This window comes from Palaemon carinicauda, chromosome 41, assembly GCF_036898095.1.
Source record: "Palaemon carinicauda isolate YSFRI2023 chromosome 41, ASM3689809v2, whole genome shotgun sequence".
NCBI classification, from domain to species: Eukaryota; Metazoa; Arthropoda; class Malacostraca; order Decapoda; family Palaemonidae; genus Palaemon; species Palaemon carinicauda.
Window position 1 is genome coordinate 34,776,636 of NC_090765.1, and position 24,510 is coordinate 34,801,145.

At 40.2% G+C, this 24,510-nt stretch overlaps 2 protein-coding genes across 2 annotated transcripts in view; both read left to right on the forward strand.

Annotated features, from left to right (window-relative positions):
• The window catches only part of LOC137632522 (spindle assembly abnormal protein 6 homolog), a 136,595-nt gene extending 116,115 nt beyond the window's left edge, over window positions 1–20,480 (forward strand). The window contains exon 15 of the mRNA XM_068364499.1: window positions 20,355–20,480. The gene's annotated coding sequence lies outside the window, so the exon portion shown is untranslated. The remainder of the gene's footprint in view (window positions 1–20,354) is intronic.
• Lrrk (Leucine-rich repeat kinase) overlaps window positions 14,199–24,510 on the forward strand; it is a 638,733-nt gene continuing 628,421 nt past the window's right edge. Inside the window, exon 1 of the mRNA XM_068364492.1 lies at window positions 14,199–14,336. The gene's annotated coding sequence lies outside the window, so the exon portion shown is untranslated. The remainder of the gene's footprint in view (window positions 14,337–24,510) is intronic.

The window sequence follows — 24,510 nt, forward strand, 5'->3', positions numbered from 1 at the left end:
AAGTTAATTAACTTTGAGCCCGTCATTTCGTTTTTACCTGTTAACATATTATGCCATTTTAATGTTTTTGAAAGAATTTCTTTGATAGTCTTGTACTGTTTTCAAAGTTGAACTAACGTTTTGTTTTGTCTCTGCAGTTGTTGACGTTCAGAACGTTCAACTTGCGCTCTATCGTTACGATAGAGAGAGAGTCTATCACGGTGTCACGTTGCAGTAAGAGTAAACCGATTCTAGCGTTTTGTTCATTCTTTCTTAGCTTAAATGGTTCTATTCTAATAAAGGAACTTTTTATTTGGGAAACCTTTCAGTTTTTTTCCTTTAACAATAATATGTTTTAACGATATATATAATTGGGCTCTTCTCTCAGGTGCTAAGTCAAGAGAGAGAGAGAGAGAGAGAGATAGAGACAGAGGGAGAGAGAGGAGGGTAAACGTTTCGTTCAAGCGGGTAACGTTGTTATCGTTTTTGCTCTTCTCCCTAGTCTCTTTAGGGGAAGAAGGTAAACGTTTCTAGAGTTTTATTCTTGTTCTCAGACTTTATGCGGTGAGAGATTTTAAACGTAGTTTATTTGATCTAGTGTTTAATCTCTTTTCCAGCCACTGAATTATTTATCTTTCATTATGTTTTTCTGTTACATTGTAATACTGTTTTCGCAATTACTAACTTTTAATGAAGGATAGAATTGCGTGTTTCAGGTACAAACCACTTAAAGTTTTGAGTTCAGTGAAATAAGTGCAAACAGAAAATCAAAAGTGATAAAGTGATAAGCGCATAGTGTTACAGTGTTGCGTTCGAGGGTTCGTCTGTTCGTGCCAGTTGTTCGCCTAGTCTGGGACCTCTTACAAGCTCCCAAGCCCAGGGGAGAAGTAATGTCGAAGGACTTATGGGTTCATCAGGCCTTGATCGACGAACAGACGTTTCCCTCCGTGGTTTCGGGTGTAACCAACTCACGTAGCCGACGTGATCACCCCACCCACACAAAGACGAGAGAGCCCATTTATTCCTCGTCTGCGGAAGAGGTTTCTCGCAGAAACCATGGACCAAATCTTGCAGCTTTTAAGTGCAAGTCGGTCCCTTCCGCGCAAGTCCAACTCCTAGGTGGTGCCATTAGCACTGGGTCAGTTCGGACTTGCTGCAGTACGACAACTGCACACCTCCCAGAGAGGCAAGGTGGTATCGCAACAGACAGTAACTCCGTCTGTTGCCGCACCAGCTGTTTTAGACCCTCAGTTTCAACGGACAGTAGCTCCGTTTGTTGTTGTCTTTCTTAAACTCTAGTGGTCTATGCTGCTGACAATGCAGTCTCAGCTTGCGGTGTTGATGCAGGAGTTTCAGGCAGAGAAGGTTAACACACCTCCTCCTGCGAGCGCTCCTCCACCTCTACGCAGTCCAGCCTGCCAGACGTATGATGTTGAGGTTCCTCAAGCTACCTCCATGCGTGAGCTGCCGCGTTGGGAGTTGCCAGATACCAGCTCTGTGCAGCAACCTCCCCTTTCCTTGAGGCAGGAGCCTCTTGCCACGCGGCAACCTCCTCAACACTTGAGGCAGGAGCCTTATGCTTTGCAGCAACCTCCTCTACCCTTGAGGTAGGAGCCTCTTGCGTTGCGACTACCTCCTCCATCCTCGAGGCAGCTACCTCTTGCGGTGCGACAACCTCCACCATCCTCAAGGCAGCAACCTCAACTCCACCTCTGCGCAGTCCACCCTGCCAGACGTATGATGTTGAGGTTCCTCAACCTACCTCCACGCGTGAGCTGCCGCATTGGGAGTTGCCAGATACCAGCGCTATGCAGCAACCTCTTGCGTTGCGGCAACCTCCACCATCCTTGAGGCAGCAACCTCAACTCATGCGGCAGCCACCTCCACTCTTGAGGCAAGAACCTCAACTCTTGAATGGGCTCTCGTGGCATGGTTGGTTTCGACCTGGCCTTTCATTAGAAGGGGCTAGCGTTCGATCCCAAGTATGAGGTAGAAATTTATTTCTATTTGAACACGATGTTGTGTTGATATTTATCCATATTGACTCATTAGGGGTAATTTGAATGAATTACTACCAATTGTGTCACGTGGTGGCCCGGGGAAATCTGGTAAAACTCGCTGGTAAAGAGACTGATGTCTCACCAGGTAAATCCTCGGACAGCTAGATTAGTGTCAGATTCAGATTTCTTTAAAAAATCCTCCTCTACCCATCAGGCAGCCTCATGCTTATGAGGAGCCTCATGCTATGCGGCATCCTCCTCAAACCATGAGGCAAAAGCCTCATGCTATGCGGCAACCGCCTCAACCCATGAGGCAGGAGCCTCATACTATGCGGCATCCTCCTCAACGCATGCGGCATAAGCCTCATCCCTTGCAGCTTGAGCCTCATCCCATGCAGCATGAGTCTCATACCATGCAGCATGAGCCTCATCCCATGCAGCATGAGCCTCATCCCATGCAGCATAAGCCGCACGCCATGCAACATGCTCTGCTTACCTTACAGCATGCTCTACATACAGCATGCTCTGCATACCTTACCGCATGCTTCTCAGTCACACATCTTTGGTTGTTGCCAACTCACTAGACTGTCAAGCAGTTTCATAACGTTGCCTTCTAGTCTGCTGCTTTTGCACCAGTGAAACCCTCACTGAGAGAACTTAGCTTTTCTCGGATATGGTTCCTGTAGATGAGAAAGTGCTATTCCCCCTCCTTCTGATTTTCCCTTGAGGACTCTGTCATTTGGAGAGGAGCCTTTAGCTGCTTAGCCTCCTATGGACTTTTGTTTAAGCATAGCATGCTTCCAGGGAGGGTAATGGTTCCACTTCAGTCGCTAACCCCGTCTGTTACCACACCTGCTCCCATAGACCTTGAGCTGTGTTGCAAGACATGCAGTCCAAGCTTAGTCCTTGTTAGAGGATTTTTTGTTTACGGAGTCAGTGTGTCACTGGGAAGACGTTCAACAACCAGCAGAAGTGTCTTGTTGTGACGCAGTGCGGCAACCTCAGCAACCCGATAAGGAGTTGTCTGTACGACCCAGACAGTCTAGACAGCTTCGGGTTGTCACTGTACTTCCTCGCTTCCCCATGGTTGACAGTTCACAGACTGTGCAGCAGTACCATGATCTTGTGTCCGGCTCCGTCAGACGACTAGCTTTTAAGAGCTCCCACAAGTCGTCGCTGTCTGGAGATTCTCAGATGGACTATGGATCTGACCAAGGAACTGGGCCTCCTGGTCAATTTTGAGGAGTCCCAGCTCGTCCCATCCCAGACCATTGTCTACCTGGGTATGGATCTTCAGAGTCGAGCTTTTCGGGCTTTTCCGTCGACCCCAAAGATATACTAAGCCCTAGATTGCATCCAGAGCATGCTGAGAAGGAACCGATGCTCAGTCAGGTAGTGGATGAGTCTAACAGGGACACTTTCATCGCTGGCACTGTTCATCGAGTTAGGGAGACCCCACCTCCCCCCCTTCAGTATCATCTAGCGGCTCACTGGATAAAGGACATGACGCTAGAGACGATCTCAGTTCCTGTTTCCGAAGAGAGGAGGTCTACTCTCACGTGGTGAAAGAACAGCTTTCTTCTCAAGGAAGTCTACCTTTGGCTGTTCAGAAACCCGACCGCCGTCTCTTCTCTGACGCATCAGACACGGGCTGGGGTGCGACTTTGGACGGACAGGAATGCTCGGGAACATGGAATCAGGAGCTAAGGACACTTCACATCTATTGCAAGGAGCTGTTGGCGGTTCATCTGACCTTGATAAACTTCAAGTCCCTCCAGCTTAACAAGGTGGTGGAGGTGGACTCTGACAACACCACAGCCTTGGCTTACATCTCCAAGCAGGGAGGGACTCATTCGTGGAAGTTGTTCTAGATCGCAAGGGACCTCCTCATCTGGTTAAAAGATCGTAAGCTCACGCTGGTAACGAGGTTCATTCAGGGCGATATGAATGTCATGGCAGATCGCCTTAGCCGGAAGGGTCAGGTCATCCCCACAGAGTGGACCCTTCACAAGAATGTTTGCAGCAGACTTTGGGCCCTGTGGGGTCAGCCAACCATAGATCTGTTCGCTACCTCGATAACCTAGAGGCTCCCGTTGTATTGTTCTCCGATTCCAGACCCAGCAGCAGTTCACGTGGATGCTTTTCTGCTGGATTGGTCCCATCTCGACCTGTATGCATTCCCGCCGTTCAAGATTGTCAACAGGGTACTTCAGAAGTTCGCCTCTCGCAAAGGGACACGGCTGACGTTGGTTGGCTCCGCTCTGGCCCGCGAGAGAATGGTTCATAGAGGTACTGCAATGGCTGGTCGACATTCCCAGGACTCTTCCTCTAGGAGTGGACCTTCTACGTCTACCTCACGTAAAGAAGGTACATCCAAACCTCCACGCTCTTCGTCTGACTGCCTTCAGACTTTCGAAAGACTCAAGAGCTAGGGGCTTTTCGAAGGAGGCAGCCAGAGCGATTGCCAGAGCAAGGAGGACATCCACTCTCAGAGTCTATCAGTCTAAAGGGGAAGTCTTCCGAAGCTGGTACAAAGCCAATGCAGTTTCCTCATCCAGTACCACTGTAACCCAGATTGCTGACTTCCTGTTACATCTAAGGAACGTAAGATCCCTTTCAGCTCCTACGATTAAGGGTTACAGAAGTATGTTGGCAGCGGTCTTCCGCCACAGAGGCTTGGATCTTTCCACCAACAAAGATCTACAGGACCTCCTTAGGTCTTTTAAGACCTCAAAGGAACGTCGGTTGTCCACTCCAGGCTGGAATCTAGACGTGGTCCTAAGGTTCCTTATGTCATCAAGATTTGAACCTCTCCAATCAGCCTCTTTTAAGGACCTCACATTAAAAACTCTTTTCCTCGTGTGCTTGACAACAGCTAAAAGAGTAAGTGAGATCCACGCCTTCAGCAGGAACATAGTTTTCACATCTGAAACGGCTACATGTTCCTTGCAGCTCGGTTTTTTGCTAAAACGAGCTTCCTTCACGTCCTTGGCCTAAGTCGTTCGAGATCCCAAGCCTGTCCAACTTGGTGGGGGACGAACTGGAGAGAGTACTTTGCCCAGTTAGAGCTCTTAGGTACTATCTAAAAAGGTCATAACCTTTACGAGGACAATCAGAAGCCTTATGGTGGGCTATCAAGAAGCCTTCTCTTCCAAAGTCTAAGAACTCAGTTTCTTACCTATTCAGGCTCCTGATTAGGGAAGCACATTCTCATCTGAAGGAAGAAGACCTTGCTTTGCTGAAGGTAAGGACACATGAAGTGAGAGCTGTGGCTACTTCAGTGGCCCTCAAACAGAACCGTTCTCTGCAGAGTGTTATGGATGCAACCTATTGGAGAAGCAAGTCAGTGTTCGCATCATTCTATCTCAAAGATGTCCAGTCTCTTTACGAGAACTGCTACACCCTGGGACCATTCGTAGCAACGAATGCAGTAGTAGGCGGGGGCTCAGCCACTACATTCCCATAATCCCATAACCTTTTTAACCTTTCTCTTGAATACTTTTTATGGGTTGTACGGTTGGCTAAGAAGCCTTCCACATCCTTGTTGATTTGGCGGGTGGTCAATTCTTTCTTGAGAAGCGCCGAGGTTAAAGGTTGTGATGAGGTCCTTTAGTATGGGTTGCAGCCCTTTATACTTCAGCACCTAAGAGTCGTTCAGCATCCTAAGAGGACCGCTACGCTCAGTAAGAAAGACGTACTTAATAAAGGCAGAGTAATGGTTCAAGTCGTCTTCCTTACCAGGTACTTATTTATTTTATGTTATTTTTGAATAACTAATAAAATAAAATACGGGATACTTAGCTTCTGTGTTAACATGTATGCTGGTCTCCACCCACCACCCTGGGTGTGAATCAGCTACATGATTATCGGGTAAGATTAATATTGAAAAATGTTATTTTCATTAGTAGAATAAATTTTTGAATATACTTACCCGATAATCATGATTTAATTGACCCACCCTTCCTCCCCATAGAGAACCAGTGGACCGAGGAAAAAATTGAGGTGGTGTTGACAAGAAGTACTAGAGTACCTGACCACAGATGGCGCTGTGGTGTTCACCCCCACCTGTATAGCGATCGCTGGCGTATCCCTACCGTATATTTCTGTCGGCAACAGAGTTGACAGCTACATGATTATTGGGTAAGTATATTCAAAAATTTATTTTACTAATGAAAATAACATATTTACCAGTTTATAGCAGACAAGACGTTTTACTGAGGTAAGGTGGGACGTTTCTTTTTTATAATGTAGAAAACTAAATTCTCAAGGGGTTTGATATTGGTTTTCCTTTGATTCAAAACTTCCAGCCAATACAGTTTATAGCATTACACACCTAGAAAATCACTAGCTTTTGCTAAAGGATCATTGTAGAAACTTGTACATAAACATCTTCCCCTCTTTGTGAGGTTGTGTAATGGTAATACCATAAATGCACCTCACTATGCAGTATACCTTTGGACCTCAGCTATACAATTTTAAGTCTTCTATTCTACCTCTTTTATTCATTTCACAGTAGCTCAGCTGCGATGTGGAATGAGAAGCAGGAACATATAGCGGCACTCAAAGGTGATAGGTGTAGCTGGTCCTTACTTATCCTTCCCCATGTTGGATTAGACTGGGTAAGGTCTGTTTGGAGTGCAGATATCTATGGTTATCTTAGGATACGTCTCTGATTATACACGATATCTTTGGATAGTCATTTCTGGGGGTTGGAACTTCGTGATACCTGACGGTAATTCTCTTGTAATATCAATCGCAGAAATATTATACTGTAGAAGTTGCCAGAAGGAATTTCCACCAGGACGACATGGCTATCTCACCCAAAAATAGATTTTTCCTACGTCAAAATCCCTTTTATTCTTTCTTGCTGTTTAACCACTTAACGTTTACTTCAAAGTGCAACCGCAGTGTTTTCACTCGGTTAATCATACTCTTGATATTCTTATCTATCCTCTAACTTCACTTCATACAATGTTTTTTTTTTTTTTTCTCCATTTACTGATTTTATTTCTTCTCCATGCCATCTTATACATATAGGCCTACTGGGTGTTGTGGGACCTCATTTATAAATTTTCATGTTTCTTCCAATTCACTGTTTTCAATATTTAACTTAGCCGGTGAATATACAGCTGCAACTCTGTTGCTCGACAGACAACTATACGGAAAAACTCGCCAGCGATCGCTACACAGGTTGCGGGTGTGCCCAACAGCGCCATCTGTCGACCAGATACCCAGCTCTCATGTAAACAAAGACTCAATTTTCTCTCTGTCGAGGTGTCGACAAGACGTACTTTACTCGCTGTTGCTAAACTGCAGTTTTTCACATCTAATTGGTGAAGTACTATATTCTAGTTTGAGCTTTCACAATGCAGGTGTTTTATCTTCATCTTAAATCTTGAACTCGTTTTGGATAGATTTAATTATGGTGACAAAGAGAGTATGGACTTTCTTTCACTTTTAAATGGCCGACCCTTCCCTTAGACGGAAGTGTGTTTAGGCTTTTAGTAATTATCTTATCACGTTATAAATTATTTATAGATTTTCCTCTATATTTTATATCTCTCCGCCTTTATTAGGCCTCTTCGATTAACTTTCCATTTATTATAAACATATAAAAATAAATTTTAATGTTTTGTTTATATGCGACCTTTCCTGAGAGTAGGCGGTCCTAACTTGGAAACCGAAGTTAATCAACGTTGAGCCCTTTATATCGTAATTACCTTTTAAAGAGCTAAGGATTTAAAACTTTTTAAATGTAATATTTTATGAAAGAATTTCTTTGATAGTCTTCGCACTGTTTTCAAAGATGAACTAACGTTTAGTTTATGCTACGCAGTTGTTGACGTTCGGGACGTTCAACATGCGCTCTATCGTTACTATGGAGATAGAGTGTATCACGGTTTCACTTTGCAGTAAGAGTAAATCGATTCTGACGTTTTGTTCATTCTTTCTTAGCTTAAATGATTTAAATTCTATTTTAAAGGAACTTTTTATTTGAAAAACCTTTCAGTTTTTTCCTTTAGTCAAATAACATGTTTTTTTGACGAAATATAATTGGGCTCTTCTCTTAGGTGCGAAATCAAGAGAGAAAGAGAGAGAGAGATAGAGACGGAGGGAGAGAGAGGAGAAAAAACGTTCCGTTCAAGCGGGTAACGTTGTTCTCGAGTTACTCTCGTCCCTAGTCTCTGTACGGGGAGGAAGGATAAAACGTTTTTAGTTTTTTATTCTCGTCCCCAGGCTATGTGCGGTGAGAGATTGAAAATGTAGTTTATATGAAGTAGTGTTTAGTCTCTTTCCCAGCCACTGATTTATTTATCTTAAAATATGTTTTCTGTTTTTTGCTGGTATTAATGAGCTTGCATTATACGACTGATTTCGCAATTACTACCTTTTAATGAAGGGTAGAATTGCGTGTTTCAGGTAGAAATCAGTAAAAGTTTCGATTTCAGTGAAATAAGTGCAAAACAGAAAATCGAAGTGATAAAGTGATATGCGCAAAGTGTTACAGTGTTGCGTCCGAGGGTTCGTCTGTTCGTGCCTGTCGTTCACCTAGTCCGGGACCTCTTGCATGCTCCCAAGCCCAGGGGAGAAGTAATGTCAAACGACTTATGGGTTCGAGAGGCCTTGATCAACGAACAGACGTTTTCCCTCTATGGTATCGGGTGTATCTTACCAAGATCTCCCCTACCATAAGACGAGAGAGACGTTGTTTCTCCTCGTCATCCGAAGGCTTTTCGCATAAGAAACCTGTCACAAGGTTTCGAAGCCCTTAAGCGAAAGTCAGTCCTTTCAGGACAGGTCCAGCGTCCTGGTTACAGCCATTAGGACAGCTCTGACCCTATGCAGTCATCGGATAACTGCTCGCCGCCTAACAAAAGCATAACACAGACTCCGAGAGTCTTTTTTGTTGGCAAAGTGTTGCGGTCACAGACGTTTCCCTCGTCTCTTACCACAACCATTTCCGTTGATCCTTAATGGGTTGTATGGCAAGACATGCAGTATATGCTTGCCTCCCTTATGGAAGACTATTCTGCCGATTAGTCCGTTGAGTCTAGCAGTTTATCTCATCGATATCCTGGCTTTCAGCCAACCTAACGTTCATTTGTGCTTACTGTTGACGTTGGCGTAGCTAAGTCACGTCAGTCAGGTTGTTTAGAACCACACTCGATGCGGTCTCGTGTGGTTTTTCAGCCGCATTTGGACGTTAGGCCACTTGCTGATGCTCCTGTTGACGTTCAAGACGTTCACTAACAATCGGAGTTGACTTGTTTTGACGCTGTGCGTCAACCTCCGCATTCTAGAGTTGTTTTGACTGCTCAGTCTAGGCAGTCAAAGCAGTCTCGAGTGGACGCTGTGCATCCTCACGCACCTGTTGTGGTTGACAGTTCAGTTGTTGACAGTTCACAGACTGTCAAGCAGTTACATGACGTTGCGTTCTGGTCCGCTATTAATGCACCAGTGAGTGTGGACTCTGCTTGTAAAGCATTGCCACCACGGTAGGTCTCTCCCTTGCTACCGAACCTTCTGGCCAACAACCTTCCAACCGGTCGGTTGTGCGCCCTGTTGACGCTGAGGTAACCTACTCGCGTCTGCCAGTTGAGGTGGTTCCTCCACCGATGCGACCCAGTGTGGGTTGCCAGCCGCACGTTGTCGTTAAGCGACGCTCGGAGGTGGTTGTTGACGTTCAGGACGTTCAACAACCAGCAGAGGTGACTTGTTTTGACGCAGTGCGTCAACCTCAGCAACCCGGTAGGGTGTTGACTGCACAACCCAGACGGTCTAGACAGTCTCGGGTTGACGCTGTGCTTCCTCGCGCACCCATGGTTGTTGACAGTTCACAGACTGTGCAGCAGTTCCATGATGTTGTGTCCGGCTCCGTCACGCATGCACCAGTGCGACCGGACTCAGCGAGCCAGACGTTGCCCACTCCGTTGCCGTTTCCTCATCAGTTTTCGGATGAGGAACCCTCTGATGAGGACGTTGCTGAACAACAAGACGATCAGCCCCCAGAATAGATCAAGCCCTGCTATCCATCCAGAAGATGCTGAAGAAGCAACGCTGCTCAGTCAGGCTGTGGATGAGTTTGGTAGGGACGCTGTCATCCGTGGAACAATTTGTGTCACTAGGAAGACTACATCTCCGTCCTCTTCATACCATCTAGCTTTTCACTGGAAAAAGGACAAGACGCTACAAGCGGTCTCGATCCCGGTTTCCGAAAAGATAAAGTCTTGTCTGACTTGGTGGAAGGACAATATCAACCTAAGAGAGGGTCTTCCCCTGGCTGTTCAGACTCCCAACCACGTTCTCTTCTCGGACGCATCGGACGTGGGCTGGGGCGCGACACTAGACGGTCGGGAATGCTCAGGACTGTGGAACTCGAGTCAGAGGAGCATGCATATCAACTGCAAGGAGCTGTTGGCAGTACATCTGGCCTTGAAAAGCTTCAAGTCTCTCCTTCGAGGCAAAGTGGTGGAAGTTAACTCGGACAACACCACGGCCTTGGCGTACTTCTCCAAACAAGGAGGTACCCACTCACTGACGTTGTACGAGATCGCAAGGGACCTGCTCATCTGGTCAAAAGGTCAAGACATCTCCCTAGTAACGAGGTTCATCCAAGGCGACTTGAACGTCATAGCAGATTGTCTCAGTCGGAAAGAGCAAGTAATTCCAACCGAATGGACCCTCCACAAGGATGTGTGCAAGAGACTTTGGGCCACTTAGGGTAAACCATCCATAGATCTCTTTGCAACCTCGCTGACCAAGAGGCTTCCAATCTATTGCTCTCCAGTCCCGGACCCAGCAGCAATACATATAGATGCTTTCCTCCTAGATTGGTCACATCTGGATCTCTACGCATTCCCACCGTTCAAGATTGTCAACAAGGTACTGCAGAAGTTCGCCTCTCACGAAGGGACAAGGTTGACGTTAGTTGCTTCCCTCTGGCCCGCGAGAGAAGGGTTCACCGAGATACTTCGATGGTTAGTAGACGTTCCCAGTAGTCTTCCTCTAAGGGTAGACCTTCTACGTCAGCCACACGTAAAGAAGGTACTCCAAAGCCTCCACGCTCTTCGTCTGACTGCCTTCAGACTATCGAAAGACTCTCGAGAGCTAGAGGTTTATCGAAGGAAGCAGCCAGTGCGATTGCTAGAGCAAGGAGAGCGTCTTCCATTAGAGTCTACCAATCGAAGTGGGAAGTCTTCCGAGACTGGTGCAAGTCAGTTTCTGTATCCTCGACCAGTACCTCTGTAGCTCAAATAGCTGTTTTTCTCTTATACCTGAGAAAAGGACGATCCCTTTCAGCTCCCACTATCAAGGGCTACAGAAGCATGTTGGCATCGGTCTTCCGGCATAGAGGCTTAGATCTTTCCAACAATAAAGATCTTCAGGACCTCCTTAAGTCTTTTGAGACCACCAAGGAGCGTCGTTTGGTTACACCTGGTTGGAATTTAGACGTGGTACTAAGATTCCTCATGTCAGACAGGTTTGAGCCGCTACAATCAGCCTCCCTGAAAGATCTCACTTTAAAGACACTTTTCCTGGTATGCTTAGCCACAGCTAAAAGAGTCAGTGAGATTCATGCCTTCAGCAAGAACATCGGATTTTCGTCAGAAAAAGCTACATGTTCGCTACAACTTGGTTTTCTAGCCAAAAATGAGCTGCCTTCTCGACCTTGGCCTAAATCGTTCGATATTCCCAGCCTATCGAAGATTGTAGTCAATGAACTAGAAAGAGTCTTATGCCCTGTGAGAGCTCTTAAGTTCTATTTAAACGAACTAAACCTTTACGAGGCCAATCTGAAGCTTTATGGTGTTCAGTTAAGAAACCATCTTTGCCTATGTCAAAGAATGCTTTATCCTACTTTATCAGACTGTTAATACGAGAAGCTCATTCACATCTGAGTGAGGAAGACCAAGCATTGCTTAAGGTGAGGACACAAGAAGTTAGAGCTGTCGCAACTTCCGTGGCCTTTAAGCAAAATAGATCTCTGCGAAGTATAATGGACGCAACCTATTGGAGAAGCAAGTCAGTGTTTGCGTCTTTTTATCTAAAGGATGTCCAGTCTCTTTACGAGGACTGCTACACACTGGGACCATTCGTAGCAGCGAGTGCAGTAGTGGGTGAGGGCTCAACCACTACAATTCCCTAATTCCATACCCTTTTAATCTTTCTCTTGAAATGTTTTTATTGTTGTTTTTTGGGTTGTCCGGAAGGCTAAGAAGCCTTTCGCATCCTGGTTGATTTGGTGGGTGGTCAAAGTCATTTCTTGAGAGCGCCTAGATTAGGGGTTTGATGAGGTCCTGTTGTATGGGTTGCAACCCTTGATACTTCAGATCCTAGGGGTCGATCAGAATCCTAAGAGGATCGCGAGGCTCCGTAAGGAAGACGTACTTAAAAGGCAGAGTAATTGTTCAAGTCGACTTCCTTACCAGGTACCTATTTATTTTGTTTTTGTTATTTTGATAACTTCTAAAATGAAATAAAAAACTCTTAGCTCATAAAAGTGTAAACATATATTACTGGTCTCTACCCACCATCCTGGGTGTGAATCAGCTATATATTCACCGGCTAAGTTAAATATTGAAAAATGTTATTTTGATTGTAAAATAAATTTTTGAATATACTTACCCGGTGAATATAAATTAAATGACCCTCCCTTCCTCCCCAATAGAGACGCAGTGGGACGAGAAGAAAATTGAGTCTTTGTTTACATGAGAGCTGGGTATCTGGTCGACAGATGGCGCTGTTGGGCACACCCGCAACCTGTGTAGCGATCGCTGGCGAGTTTTTCCGTAGAGTTGTCTGTCGAGCAACAGAGTTGCAGCTATATATTCACCGGGTAAGTATATTCAAAAATTTATTTTACAATCAAAATAACATTTTTCAACCCCTTTTCATTTTTATTTATCCTCCTTATTGCTACTCTTATTTCCTTCATATCAAACTTTCCTTTTAACTACATTTATAGTCCCACTTTCACCCACCCATTCTCCCCAATGCAAACATTTATATAGATTACCACCTTGGTAGGGTTCTGTCTCTTGGATTTACAATTACTAATTGGGGAGTAGTAGGGATATGTTGAGAAAGGAGTAACATGCACTGGAGTAAATTTAGAAAGTTGGTCTCAATTTAGAGGATTTTGCAATCTAACAGGCTAACAAATTAATAGATTAAAAATGCTTTGGCTGATAAAAATCATAGGCATAAGAAAATTGAGATGGTATGGGTATGTGGTAAAGATGGGAGAAATAAGTGAAAAAGGCTTGGTTTGAATCGTATGGTTGATTGGGAACCAAACTATTAAATGCCTTGATAAGTGAAAGGTCATTTTGAAAGAAATAATTGAAGGTACATTTAGGGCTCTAGGCCCACAACCCATTAGTTTAGGGAGGGCAATGGGACGGATAGGAAAACATGAAGGGGAAGACCAACGTTCAGAATAAGGGCAGGGGCTAAGAGAACAAAATATGCAGGACGTAACAGGGGAGGGAGGACTTATATGGGTAAGAGTTGTAAACAAACAAGAGTTGGGAAAGATAAGATGTTAACTTTATTTAGAAGGGGTTTTGCATGATTTTGAACTATCATTGCTAGGAAGAGAAGGGGTCAACGAAAAAGATAGTTTTTTTGTTGAGGATTAAAGAAAAGAATGAAAACCACAGAAAATAAATCTGATAACTGATGACATTGTAAAGTGATGCGTGTGAGAATAATGCTATAGTATGCATGCAAAAGCAAGTGACTTTTGCTAATTTTGATTTCTTGCCTTTTGGTACACTGTAGGCCTACCCGTTAGATTAATGGTTGCAATGATTTGCTGATAGAGTATAAAAAATAGCATTTGTTTACGAAAAATTTTTGGAATTGTAAAATAATAAAATTTCTTGAATAAGCAGAGATTTGAGTGAAAATATGGAATAGTACGAATACTGTTATTGGTTACTTTTCTTTGTAATTTTTTAGGTAGACGCTTTTATACGAAATTACAATTATTTGATTATGAAAACATATTTTTTAGATATTTCCATGAACAAAATACCATTAAAATATTTTAAAATTGTAATCCACCAAAGCAAGTATTCCCTACTCGAAAATTAATCAAATTATATAGTAGTGGGTTTCTTTTCTCTTTTAAACATGGCGGCTGCCAATTCATATTGCATACGTTTCTCAACATGAAGCGTGAAACAACTCAAGCCAAAACAACAATCGTCTGCAGTGAGAGTTGTGATGTGTTTGAGGTACGACGTTACTCGGTGTGTTCTCTGTATTCTGTTGTAGTTTCCGCTAAATATAACTCAAGGATACTTTTTTCAATTTATGTAATTAACACCAGTTCCAGTGGGAGCAAAAGGGGTAAGTAGACAAATTTTCTCTGTAGTTTATTTATTGAAAAACGAGGATTTTAACATTTAGCGTTCCGTTACAAACGTAGCCTAGGCTATTGCGACGTCAGGTGGCCCCTCATGCCTATATAATCTCTTTAGGGATAAATGGTTTAAATAATGTTTTTCTCATGCACATAATCAAATAATGTATCGTAAGTGATAGAATTGTAATTTACAATAGATTTTAATGCTTCAGTTCAACTTATAGCAGGTCGAGTGATTTCAAGTGTCAGCAGTGGAATTTAGAATTTACTCATACACCGGCTTGTTGGCTTAAGCTAGACCTAGGTCTAGGCCATCCAACTTACAGTCAATAATGCTTATGATGTATAGGTCTGTGTAGGTGTCAAATAAATACACGAATAATTTTATATATATATATATATATATATATATATATATATATATATATATATATATATATATATATATATATATATATATATAGCTATTGTTAGTCCCCTGCAGGACAGAGGCCTCAGATGTGTCATTCCACTCTTTATATATATATATATATATATATATATATATATATATATATATATATATATATATATATATATATATATATATATATATATATATATAGATAGATATATATATATATATACACACACATGTATGTATGTGTGAGTGAATTTGCTGCTATGTCTACTATAAGATTATGCACTACATTAAAATATAACAGTAAAGCACAATATTATCTGCAGATGATGCCTTGTTGAAAGCAGAAGATTTGGAGAATGTAAAATGCAACCATCTTGTAGGAGAAATGGGAAAAAATATGGGTTAGAAATAATTACTAGCAAAACTTGAATTCGCTATAAGAAATGGACGAGTGCTGCCTGTTAGTTTGTCACTTTTCTGTGTATGGTTAACGGGGGATGGGGCATAATAAATTACGTATCGGTCGATTGAAATGGGAAGTATTTCTCACTTTAACTCCATATTTTGTTTACATTTTTGAGACTGATGGTGAGTTATTGGCATTGCGTCTTCTTTTGCAAGCTTTTTTTTTATGTAATCATTACTTGTTTTTTTTTTTTAACTAATTACAAACTTCCAAATATTTATGCACGAGTTTCCGGATGTTTTTCTACAACAGGTTTTTTTTTTCACCCTCCTTCTGTTTCAGCTTGACCCCTATCACATAAAGACATCTCCATGAGGGAAGTACAATCTTTTTTTAAATTTATCGTAATTTAATCTATGTCAGCAATTGATTATGATGAAAATGCTCTCCATTCAGTGTAGGCCTATAGCTATTGTTGCTCATGTAAAAGTAAAATAGTAGCCCCAAAATAGTGACCCATGGGGCTGGTGTGCACAGCACACCCATATACCACTTGCCAGAATATAGGAACAGTGATATGTTTATTTGCGAGTGAAGCTAGCCACGGCCGAGCGAAATCCATTAGAAGGATGTGAAGTGAATCATAGAGAATTGTGATATTTTTATTTTCATCCACTTACGTGAATTATATATTTATCCAATTGGTTATCTTGTTTTTATTTTGCATTTCTGGCCATTATTATTGCAGCAAGTCACTCGTCTTTGCATTTCCCACTCAATAAAAACCTGGTTTCCCACTGGTGTCCCCCATAATTGTCTTTTTATAAGGAGGTCCTAAAACTCATAAACGGGTGGTTTGTCCCAATAATCATTGTCAGAAATGCATGAAACACAAGATAGCAAGTAGGAAAAATATATGGTTCATGTATTTGGCTAAAATTTAAAGTATCATATACAGTATTCACCGTAACATATTCAAAGCTCAGAATAGGGAAATTATAGAAAAAACACAAAACTGGCAACAATAACACACACACATAGCTTATATATACTGTATATATATATATATATATATATATATATATATATATATATATATATATATATATATATATATATATATATATGTCATAAAGAAAATTTGTATTATAGTACTAGTAGGAAGAATGTTTTAAAAAGGCATTGCGTTACCATCAAATCTGTATACAGTAGATCAAATATAAACATGGCAAAATTGAAATGAAACTACCGAAGATAGAGAAGGCTCTATATAGTAGGATGTTAGGTGCCAATAAAAATAGAGTTAATACTATGTCAAGGGGAGAGATAGAGACATAGGCTACATGAAAATAAGGGTGAAACAGAGGAAGCTTCTGTAGATTAACAGTACTTCTTTCTTCTTTGTCTGCATCATTCCCCACCTTTATGTGGGGTCGATGTTTCTGGTCAGCATTTTCCATCTACCTCTGTCCCACACTTCATCACCAGTTGATCCTTTTGATCGAAGGTCATCCTTGATACAGTCCATCCACCTTCGCTTTGGTCTCCCTCTCCTTCCCTGTACCTCCATTTCCATCACTCTCCTCCCAATATACCGTTCATCTCTTCTCATGACATGACTATACCACCTCAGTCTACTTTCTTGGATCTTATCTGATAGTTATCTAACTCCTGTGGTACCCCTAATTACCTCATTCCGTATCTTATCTCTTCTTGTCACCCCACACATCCGTCTCAACATTCTCATCTCTGTCATATCCAGCTTCTTCTCTTCTGTCTTTTTTATTGCCCACGTCTCCGCTCCATACATCATTGCCGGTCTCACAACTGTCGTGTACTTTACCTTTCAACTTAATCCCTATTTTCCTGTTGCATAGTACTCCACACACGTTTTTCCTCTGGAACTGTTGCTCCTAATTAATTGAATTTTCAACTTTTCAATCTCTCTCTTTGTAAACTAACTTCCACATTCTCCCCATTTTTCAATCTCAAATTGGAAAAAAAGAGGTAATGAAAACATACAAGGAAAAGAAGGGATATGGTGGAAGCGACCAGGAAAGTAATTGTGAGAATTAACCCTGGATATACGGTAAATGAGAAGAATAACTATGGGAGAAATAAAAGCAGATAGTGGGATACTGATAAATGAAAAGAAGACTTGGAAAGTAAAGCGTGCTTAGAAATATACCATACAGGAATTAGGTGAAAGAAATTAAAAGAATAAAAGAATTATGACAATACATTTGCATCAGTATTTTATTTCAGAGCAAAATAAGATAGAATAAAAAATTTAATCTATTGAGCTACAACAATCTTATATAAAAGATGAAGAGAATACAGTATTAGGATTTCTTTTATTCACTGATAGAAATACATTATAGACAAGGTAGAAATTTTATACCAGTTGTGGAGAAAGAAAACAAAATTAAAAAGCAAAACAAAAGTCATCACAGGAATGTTACTTCTATTTCGTACCATAGTGTTAAATATTTAAACTATATAAATACAGTGTGTATGTTATACAGTATCTTATACTGAGTAGTATATAGACCAACATTTGTTCCTACTCGTATAGAAACCTTTTGTCCTTTAAAATAGGTTGATGTCTTCAGCCACAATGAGTAAAGACAAATTGTTGCCTCCTATCTAAAAGCTGTTGATTCTTTTTCTTATACCTTTAGTTTGATTGTTGATATCGGTGTCGTTGGCTCTTCTTTTTGAGTTTGCTGTTTTGCTGAAGCTTTTGCGTATATGCCCCTGACTTAGACCTTGCGAGTATGCTTTAGGAGTAGGAAATACTTGGGTCTATATCGTAGAGCTTTTCATGTTAGTACAGGTAAAGTGTGAGGTGATCGCTGCAGTAACACACGTACTGGAAGTTCTTTCTTGTAGACTGGTGATAACAAGTAACCTAAAGAAGGCTTAAAAGGGCATTCTTTAGGTCTTGCTCACCCTGGGACCTCGGCCCTGGAGTGGGACATGATTATGGTTCTTAAGGTTTATACGCTTACTCCATTTGAGTTTTTGAGAAGGTTGTCAGAAAAAGATCTGATCCTCAAGACTGTCCTTTTGCCTAGCTTTAGCATTGGCAAAGAGAGTAGGCAGTTGCACAGTCTATCTTTTAATCACCCTCTCTGCCGGTCGGAAGGAAGTCTCTTGAATTTGTGCTATAGTTTGTGGTGAAACCCAGAATCTGGTAGTGCATAACCCCAGGTTTGAGAGCTCCATCTCTTCTCTACATGAAGTGACTGATGACGATCGAGAGCTTTTGTGTCCTATGATGGCTCAGTAGTGCTATCTGATGAGGACCCGATACCACAGGCCTAATATCAGTACCTCTTTCTTAGCACTGGCAGAACCAAGAAAGAGTTGTCAATGAACTCTGTCTTTCTGGCTTTGTGAGATAATCCGTAGGGCATATGCTTCGATAACTGAGAGGGTCAAGGTACCAGGCAAGACCAGGGCTCTTGAAGTTATGGGTATAAGCCCCACCCTGACCTTCAAGAAGCATGTTGCAGTCTGCCAGGTATTGAAGCCTGGAGTTTTGATACACCAAACAACCTTTACAGCTTCTTTCCTATAGTAGTACAGTATACCTGCAAATCCTTTGAAATATTTTATCTTGGTCCTGTGTTGGTGGCTCAAGTAGTTATGTAGCCAGTCCAATTCCCACACAGGGCAGGAAGCGTCTTGTGCATAGTAACATGTAGATGTGAGTCTGGGATGAAAGGTAGAATGACAGGCTCATCTTCGATTTTGCTTCCCCCTCACTTGGGGATGAAGCAGTTATAGCTTTACTCCTTGCTGGATATGATTTGATGCTGGTAAGCTGTACTTCTGATCTCCTCTTTGAATCTAAAGAAGTATATGCCCCATCCTTTCTCACGAGGGAGAGAATGGCTGAATGTATATGATATTATTACTTGCTAAGCTACAACCCTAGTTGGAAAAGCAGAATGCTATAAGCCCTGGTGCTCCAACAGGGAAAATAGCCCAGTGAGGAAAGGAAAAAAGGAAAAATAAGATATTTTAAGAAGAGTACAACATTAAAATAAATATCTCCTATGTAAACTATAAAAACTTTAACAAAACAAGAGGAAGAGAAATAAGATAGAATAGTGTGCCCGAGTGTACCTTCAAGCCACGTACAGTATATCATTCTGGTCTGCTCTCTTCTATATGAAAGCAATTCCTCCTTATCAGTCTATTCGTCCTCATAATGGACAGATAGGGGGTTGATGGAGTACAGTAATCTTATTTGTTCCTGTACGGGGCCAGGTAGACTGGCACTTCCATAGAAGATGAAGAATAAACAACTTTGGTTCTAGTTGTAGGGGACTTTGGACCCACCAGGAATGAACGGTTTGTATATGTGTAGGAACAATTAACAAATTTTAGAAATCTTTTAGAGTTAAACTTCCTACCTCAACCACCTCTCATAGTGCCGGTGGGCAGGGCTGCTAGGCCACGGGCACCACCTGTCGTTAATGACCTTGTTAACGAATTCAATGGCCATGCCAGCTCTTCTAAAGACATCTCCCTATTTTAAAGGACCTAGGTTTGGATAGCTAGGAAAAATGCACATTGCTTTTAAAATTTGTTATACGTGTTATGAACTGTTCTTTAGTACTGACTTATATGTTTCAAGGGTAAATTTTGCATACAGTTGCTTTATTTTTTTAGGTTTTGTTATAACATAGCACAATATTATTTGGGAAATTGGAAAGTGTAATGGAATAGATCTCTTCAAATGCAGCTACTTTAAATCCCGTTTACTATTACCGTTCTATATTTGACTAAGTTTTGCTTTGATTTGCACCCGTCATGGGAAGCTGCTGCTGCGCACAGTTCATACAATTTCCTAGAGGTAGTGTTTCTGTCCTTACTTTTCACTGGTAGCTATTTGTAAACTCCAATCAGAGATTGTTCACTGTCTAGTAACTTTTTCTTGGCCAATCACCTACCTCCCTATGTAAAGAAATGCTTGCTTCGATGTTGACAATTTGAAACAATTCATCTTTGATACTCATTTAATGATATTGTATTTATTGTGATCATTCCAAACTGGCAAACATGTGACCATTTCCCTTTAGAAGGGAATAGGTGATTGTACTGTGTGTGTTTTGAACAATTTTGATAATGTTAATCTATGGAAAAGCTTACTGGATTTACAACTGAAAAATCAAATTTCAGAAAGGAAGCCGGTTGGGAATAAACATAGGGATACCACCCGCCTTATGCCAAAACTATGGACATGGAGGTCTAAGTGGGGTTTTGCAGGGTGGTCATAGGCCCTCCAGTAAGTAAGGATACGATTATTAGGTTAGGTTGGTAACCTTAGGTTAGGTCATAACCTTGTGTTCTGATTCCCTTTTGAAATATGGTTTTTCAATCATAACTTCTAGAATTTTAAAACTTATATAACTTAAAAAGAAAATATTTTTGTCAGAATCATTCAAATTACCTATAAATAGAATATGAATATCTCTTATTCTCTTCATTGCAAATACTTTACTGTACTATAATTTTACCATTTTTATACAAGTAGGCTATGTGCAAACATTCAGTTTGTCGGTAGTTCTATTGTACAAGTATAGCCAGTTTCAACCAGAATCCCACATATGGATATATTTTTCTATAGTAGCCTACATCAGTTATATCTTAAGAAAGAAAAAAAGGAAATTGATCCCCTGATGGTTGTTTTGTGGTGTAGTTTTGCTTTGAGGAAATAAAAACTAATAGGCCATGAATTTCATTATTCCGGACCTAAGCTGCTAACATAGATTTATCCATCTTCCCATTAGAATACTTGGCATCATTTTCTTGATTGCAAAACAAAAAGAAGTGCGACATTTGTATTACATGCTAAAAGCAGTTCTCTGCCCTTTTAGATACTGCACATTGGTTCTATACTGGGTGAGAATTGCTTTCCTGTATGTTAAATAGTCAATTATTGGATATCTTTTAGGATTAAAAGTTATAAAGAAAAAAAAAACTGCGATTTTAGGAAACATTAGGGTCAAATTCATATTCCCATTACTGCCTTTTTGAACTCGCTTGAAGTTTACCATGTAAAAAAATAAAATTCGGAAAATTTTCTTAATCATTTTAGTTGGATGGCAATGTGTTCTTCGCCCAGATTTAGCTCGGAAAAGTTTCCTGATCGCTGATTGGTTGGACAAGATAATTCTAACCAATCAGCTTTCGGGAAAGTTTTCCGAGATAAAAGGGCGCCGCTGCAAATCTGCCTCGCTAAAAAAAAAATGACTATAGTAGAAGATATAAATTTTGAGTGGTTTTTGGAGCCGCTTGCATTTGTGTGATCTACCTGTACGGATGTAAACAAACCATTTCCGTCGTTGAATCTAACGTAGTTCTTTAGTGAACATTGAGTGTAACGATGTAACGTAGATTGGACCGCGAAGGCTATAGTGAATCTGCTTTTAGGGGTTGGGTGACAGTTTCCATTTCATCCCAAGGTCATCACCATCATCCCTAAGATTACCGCAACGTCGTTGTCTTGGTAACCTAATCCGATCATCTCCATTTAGGTGTGATGTCTTTGGACGTGAGACTTTTTCTTTGGACTCCGTTTTCTATAGACAGGTTTGTGGTTCTATTTTTTCGGTATCGTGTTTCCTTTTTTACTTCGTTGGGAAGCAGATAAATTATACATTTATTTGTGCGACAAGGCGGGAAATAAGTTCTTGAGAGAGAGAGAGAGAGAGAGAGAGAGAGAGAGAGAGAGAGAGAGAGAGAGAGAGAGAGAGAGTAAATTGAACAGCCAAAAATGGAAATAAAAAGTGAAATTCAAGAGGTATGAAACAGTGAACTATGGAAATGTAGCAAAGATTATGGCTTTAAAAATACTAATTGAAATATATAAAACAATGGTAATCCCTACTATCTTAACCATTGTAGAAACACCGGAAAGATTAAAAAGAGGGAGAAGGGAAGGAATTTGAAAGCATACATAACAAAATAATGAAAGAAATGCTCGAATAACCCTCGATAATAGCAGAAAAAGATATTTGGCCGGTAGAAAATAGGATAGAATATGATAGGGTTGATTTATATGAAAACAACGGGAGGGAACATATTTGTGCAAGAGATAGAAGATCAAATATGGAAACATTATGAAGACTACTGAGGTTAAAGTGTGTTAGAAATGTGAATAACTATAAAATGAAGATAGAGGAATTAGAAGTATATTCCAAATGAAAAAAAAAAATGATAATAAATGCTGTAAAGGTTGAGATAAGAAAAATAGAAAGGAACGTGACTAAAAACGGAAAGAATAATTTGGTCAAGATTCACTGAAGGTAAGGGCAGATTGGTAAATATAGAGTTAGCCGAAAAGAAGCAATTATAACAAGTAAGGCTAGACGCCTAACTTGCTAGAACTAAATTAGTAAAATTTAAATGAACTAATGAAGATGTTTTAAGCCTTAAATTATATGAGGTGGAGGAAGACAGAACAGAGCACATGTTTATATGCAAAAGGCTTCAGTGGGTTAACAAGAAACACGGTAGTGCTTGGAGTTGGAATTAGGAATCCCTGAGAGATACCATCATATAGGGATTGCCTGGCTAATATTTAAGCTTAGGTAGCTAAGGTAGAAACGGTCATAGACGCAACCTCCGTAAGATATAGCCGTTATATTGTAAAATTCCAGAGATAGTCAGACTCGAGGTGAACGCTCAAGGTGTTCATTGGCCCCGCCCTAATATTCCTCTCTTAACTTGCGGTGTTTACGTTTGTTAACAGCCGTGATTGCTGGTTGGTTGAAGTATTTCAAAGGCCATGTCTGGAATCACACACACACATACACACAGAGAGAGAGAGAGAGAGAGAGAGATTTCATATTTATCCTTAAATCCATATTCTTAGTCTGTGGGTTATAATCGAAAATCCCATTGGATAGTTTTAGTTTGTATTCACTGAGTCTTTACTGGAGTAGAAGTATTTGTTGAAAGATTACAAGAAACAGTAGATTCTAGTAGACGGAGAGTGATGAAATTATAATTGGAAACCTGAATAATTATTAGAAATAGATAAGAGATAGAATTGATGAGACTTTGGAGTAAGATAAGTTACCGAGTCGAAGAAAATATACATCGTATACAAATTGAATTAACGAAATTAGTGTTTGATTTCTTGTTTCATTACTGATAAAAATAGAAGCTTAGTGATTATGATTGTATGTTATCCTTAATACGTGTACACGACGTTCTTCCTGTATGTGATATTGCGCACGCACTTCATGAGGTGGTGAAATAAGACCATTCCATTGATCCTTTCTGTCACCAAGGTCTTACATTGGGAGTGAAACCCCAAAGAACTTGAGTCTCATGGGAATCGATTATCTCTCTCTCTCTCTCTCTCTCTCTCTCTCTCTCTCTCTCTCTCTCTCTCTCTCTCTCTCTCTCTGCAGGTAAAGTTATGAAAAGAAGCAGTAAGATAAAACCAGTAAATCTTGAAAGGAAAACTATTTTGGATCGAAACATGAATCAACAATACTTAACAGATCAAAGGATCATGGATGAAATTTTATGTTATATATATATATATATATATATATATATATATATATATATATATATATATATATATATGTATATATATATATATGTATATATATATGTGTGTGTGTGTGTGTATGTATATATATATATATATATATATATATATATATATATATATATATATATATATATATATATATGTATATATATATATATATATATATATATATATATATATATATATATATATATATATATATATATATGGGAAAGAAAAAGGAAGACAGGTTAATGCTTGTGCGACATGAGAGGCTTAGATCTCATTTTGGAACAAAGGCAAGCTTCAAATAACAGATTGGAATTTTCAGGTTTGCAACCACCAGAGAAAACCGCCTTTATAGAATTTACAGATTTTATAGAATATTTCATATAAAGCGACATATTTCGTTTATGCGTTATTAAACACATACATAGCCGATGTGTGTATATACATTATATATATATATATATATATATATATATATATATATATATATATATATATATATATATATATATATAATGTAGGATTATTAGTTTCTTACACACACACACACATATATATATACATATATATATATATATATATAATTATATATATATTTATATATATATATATATATAATTATATATATATTTATATATATATATATATATATATATATATATATATATATATATATATATATATTATATGTGTGTGTACAAGAAACTTGTAAGAAAAAGGAAACCATTATGAATCAAGGTCTTTTTCCAGTATACTCAAGGCATTTTCTAAAGGCCT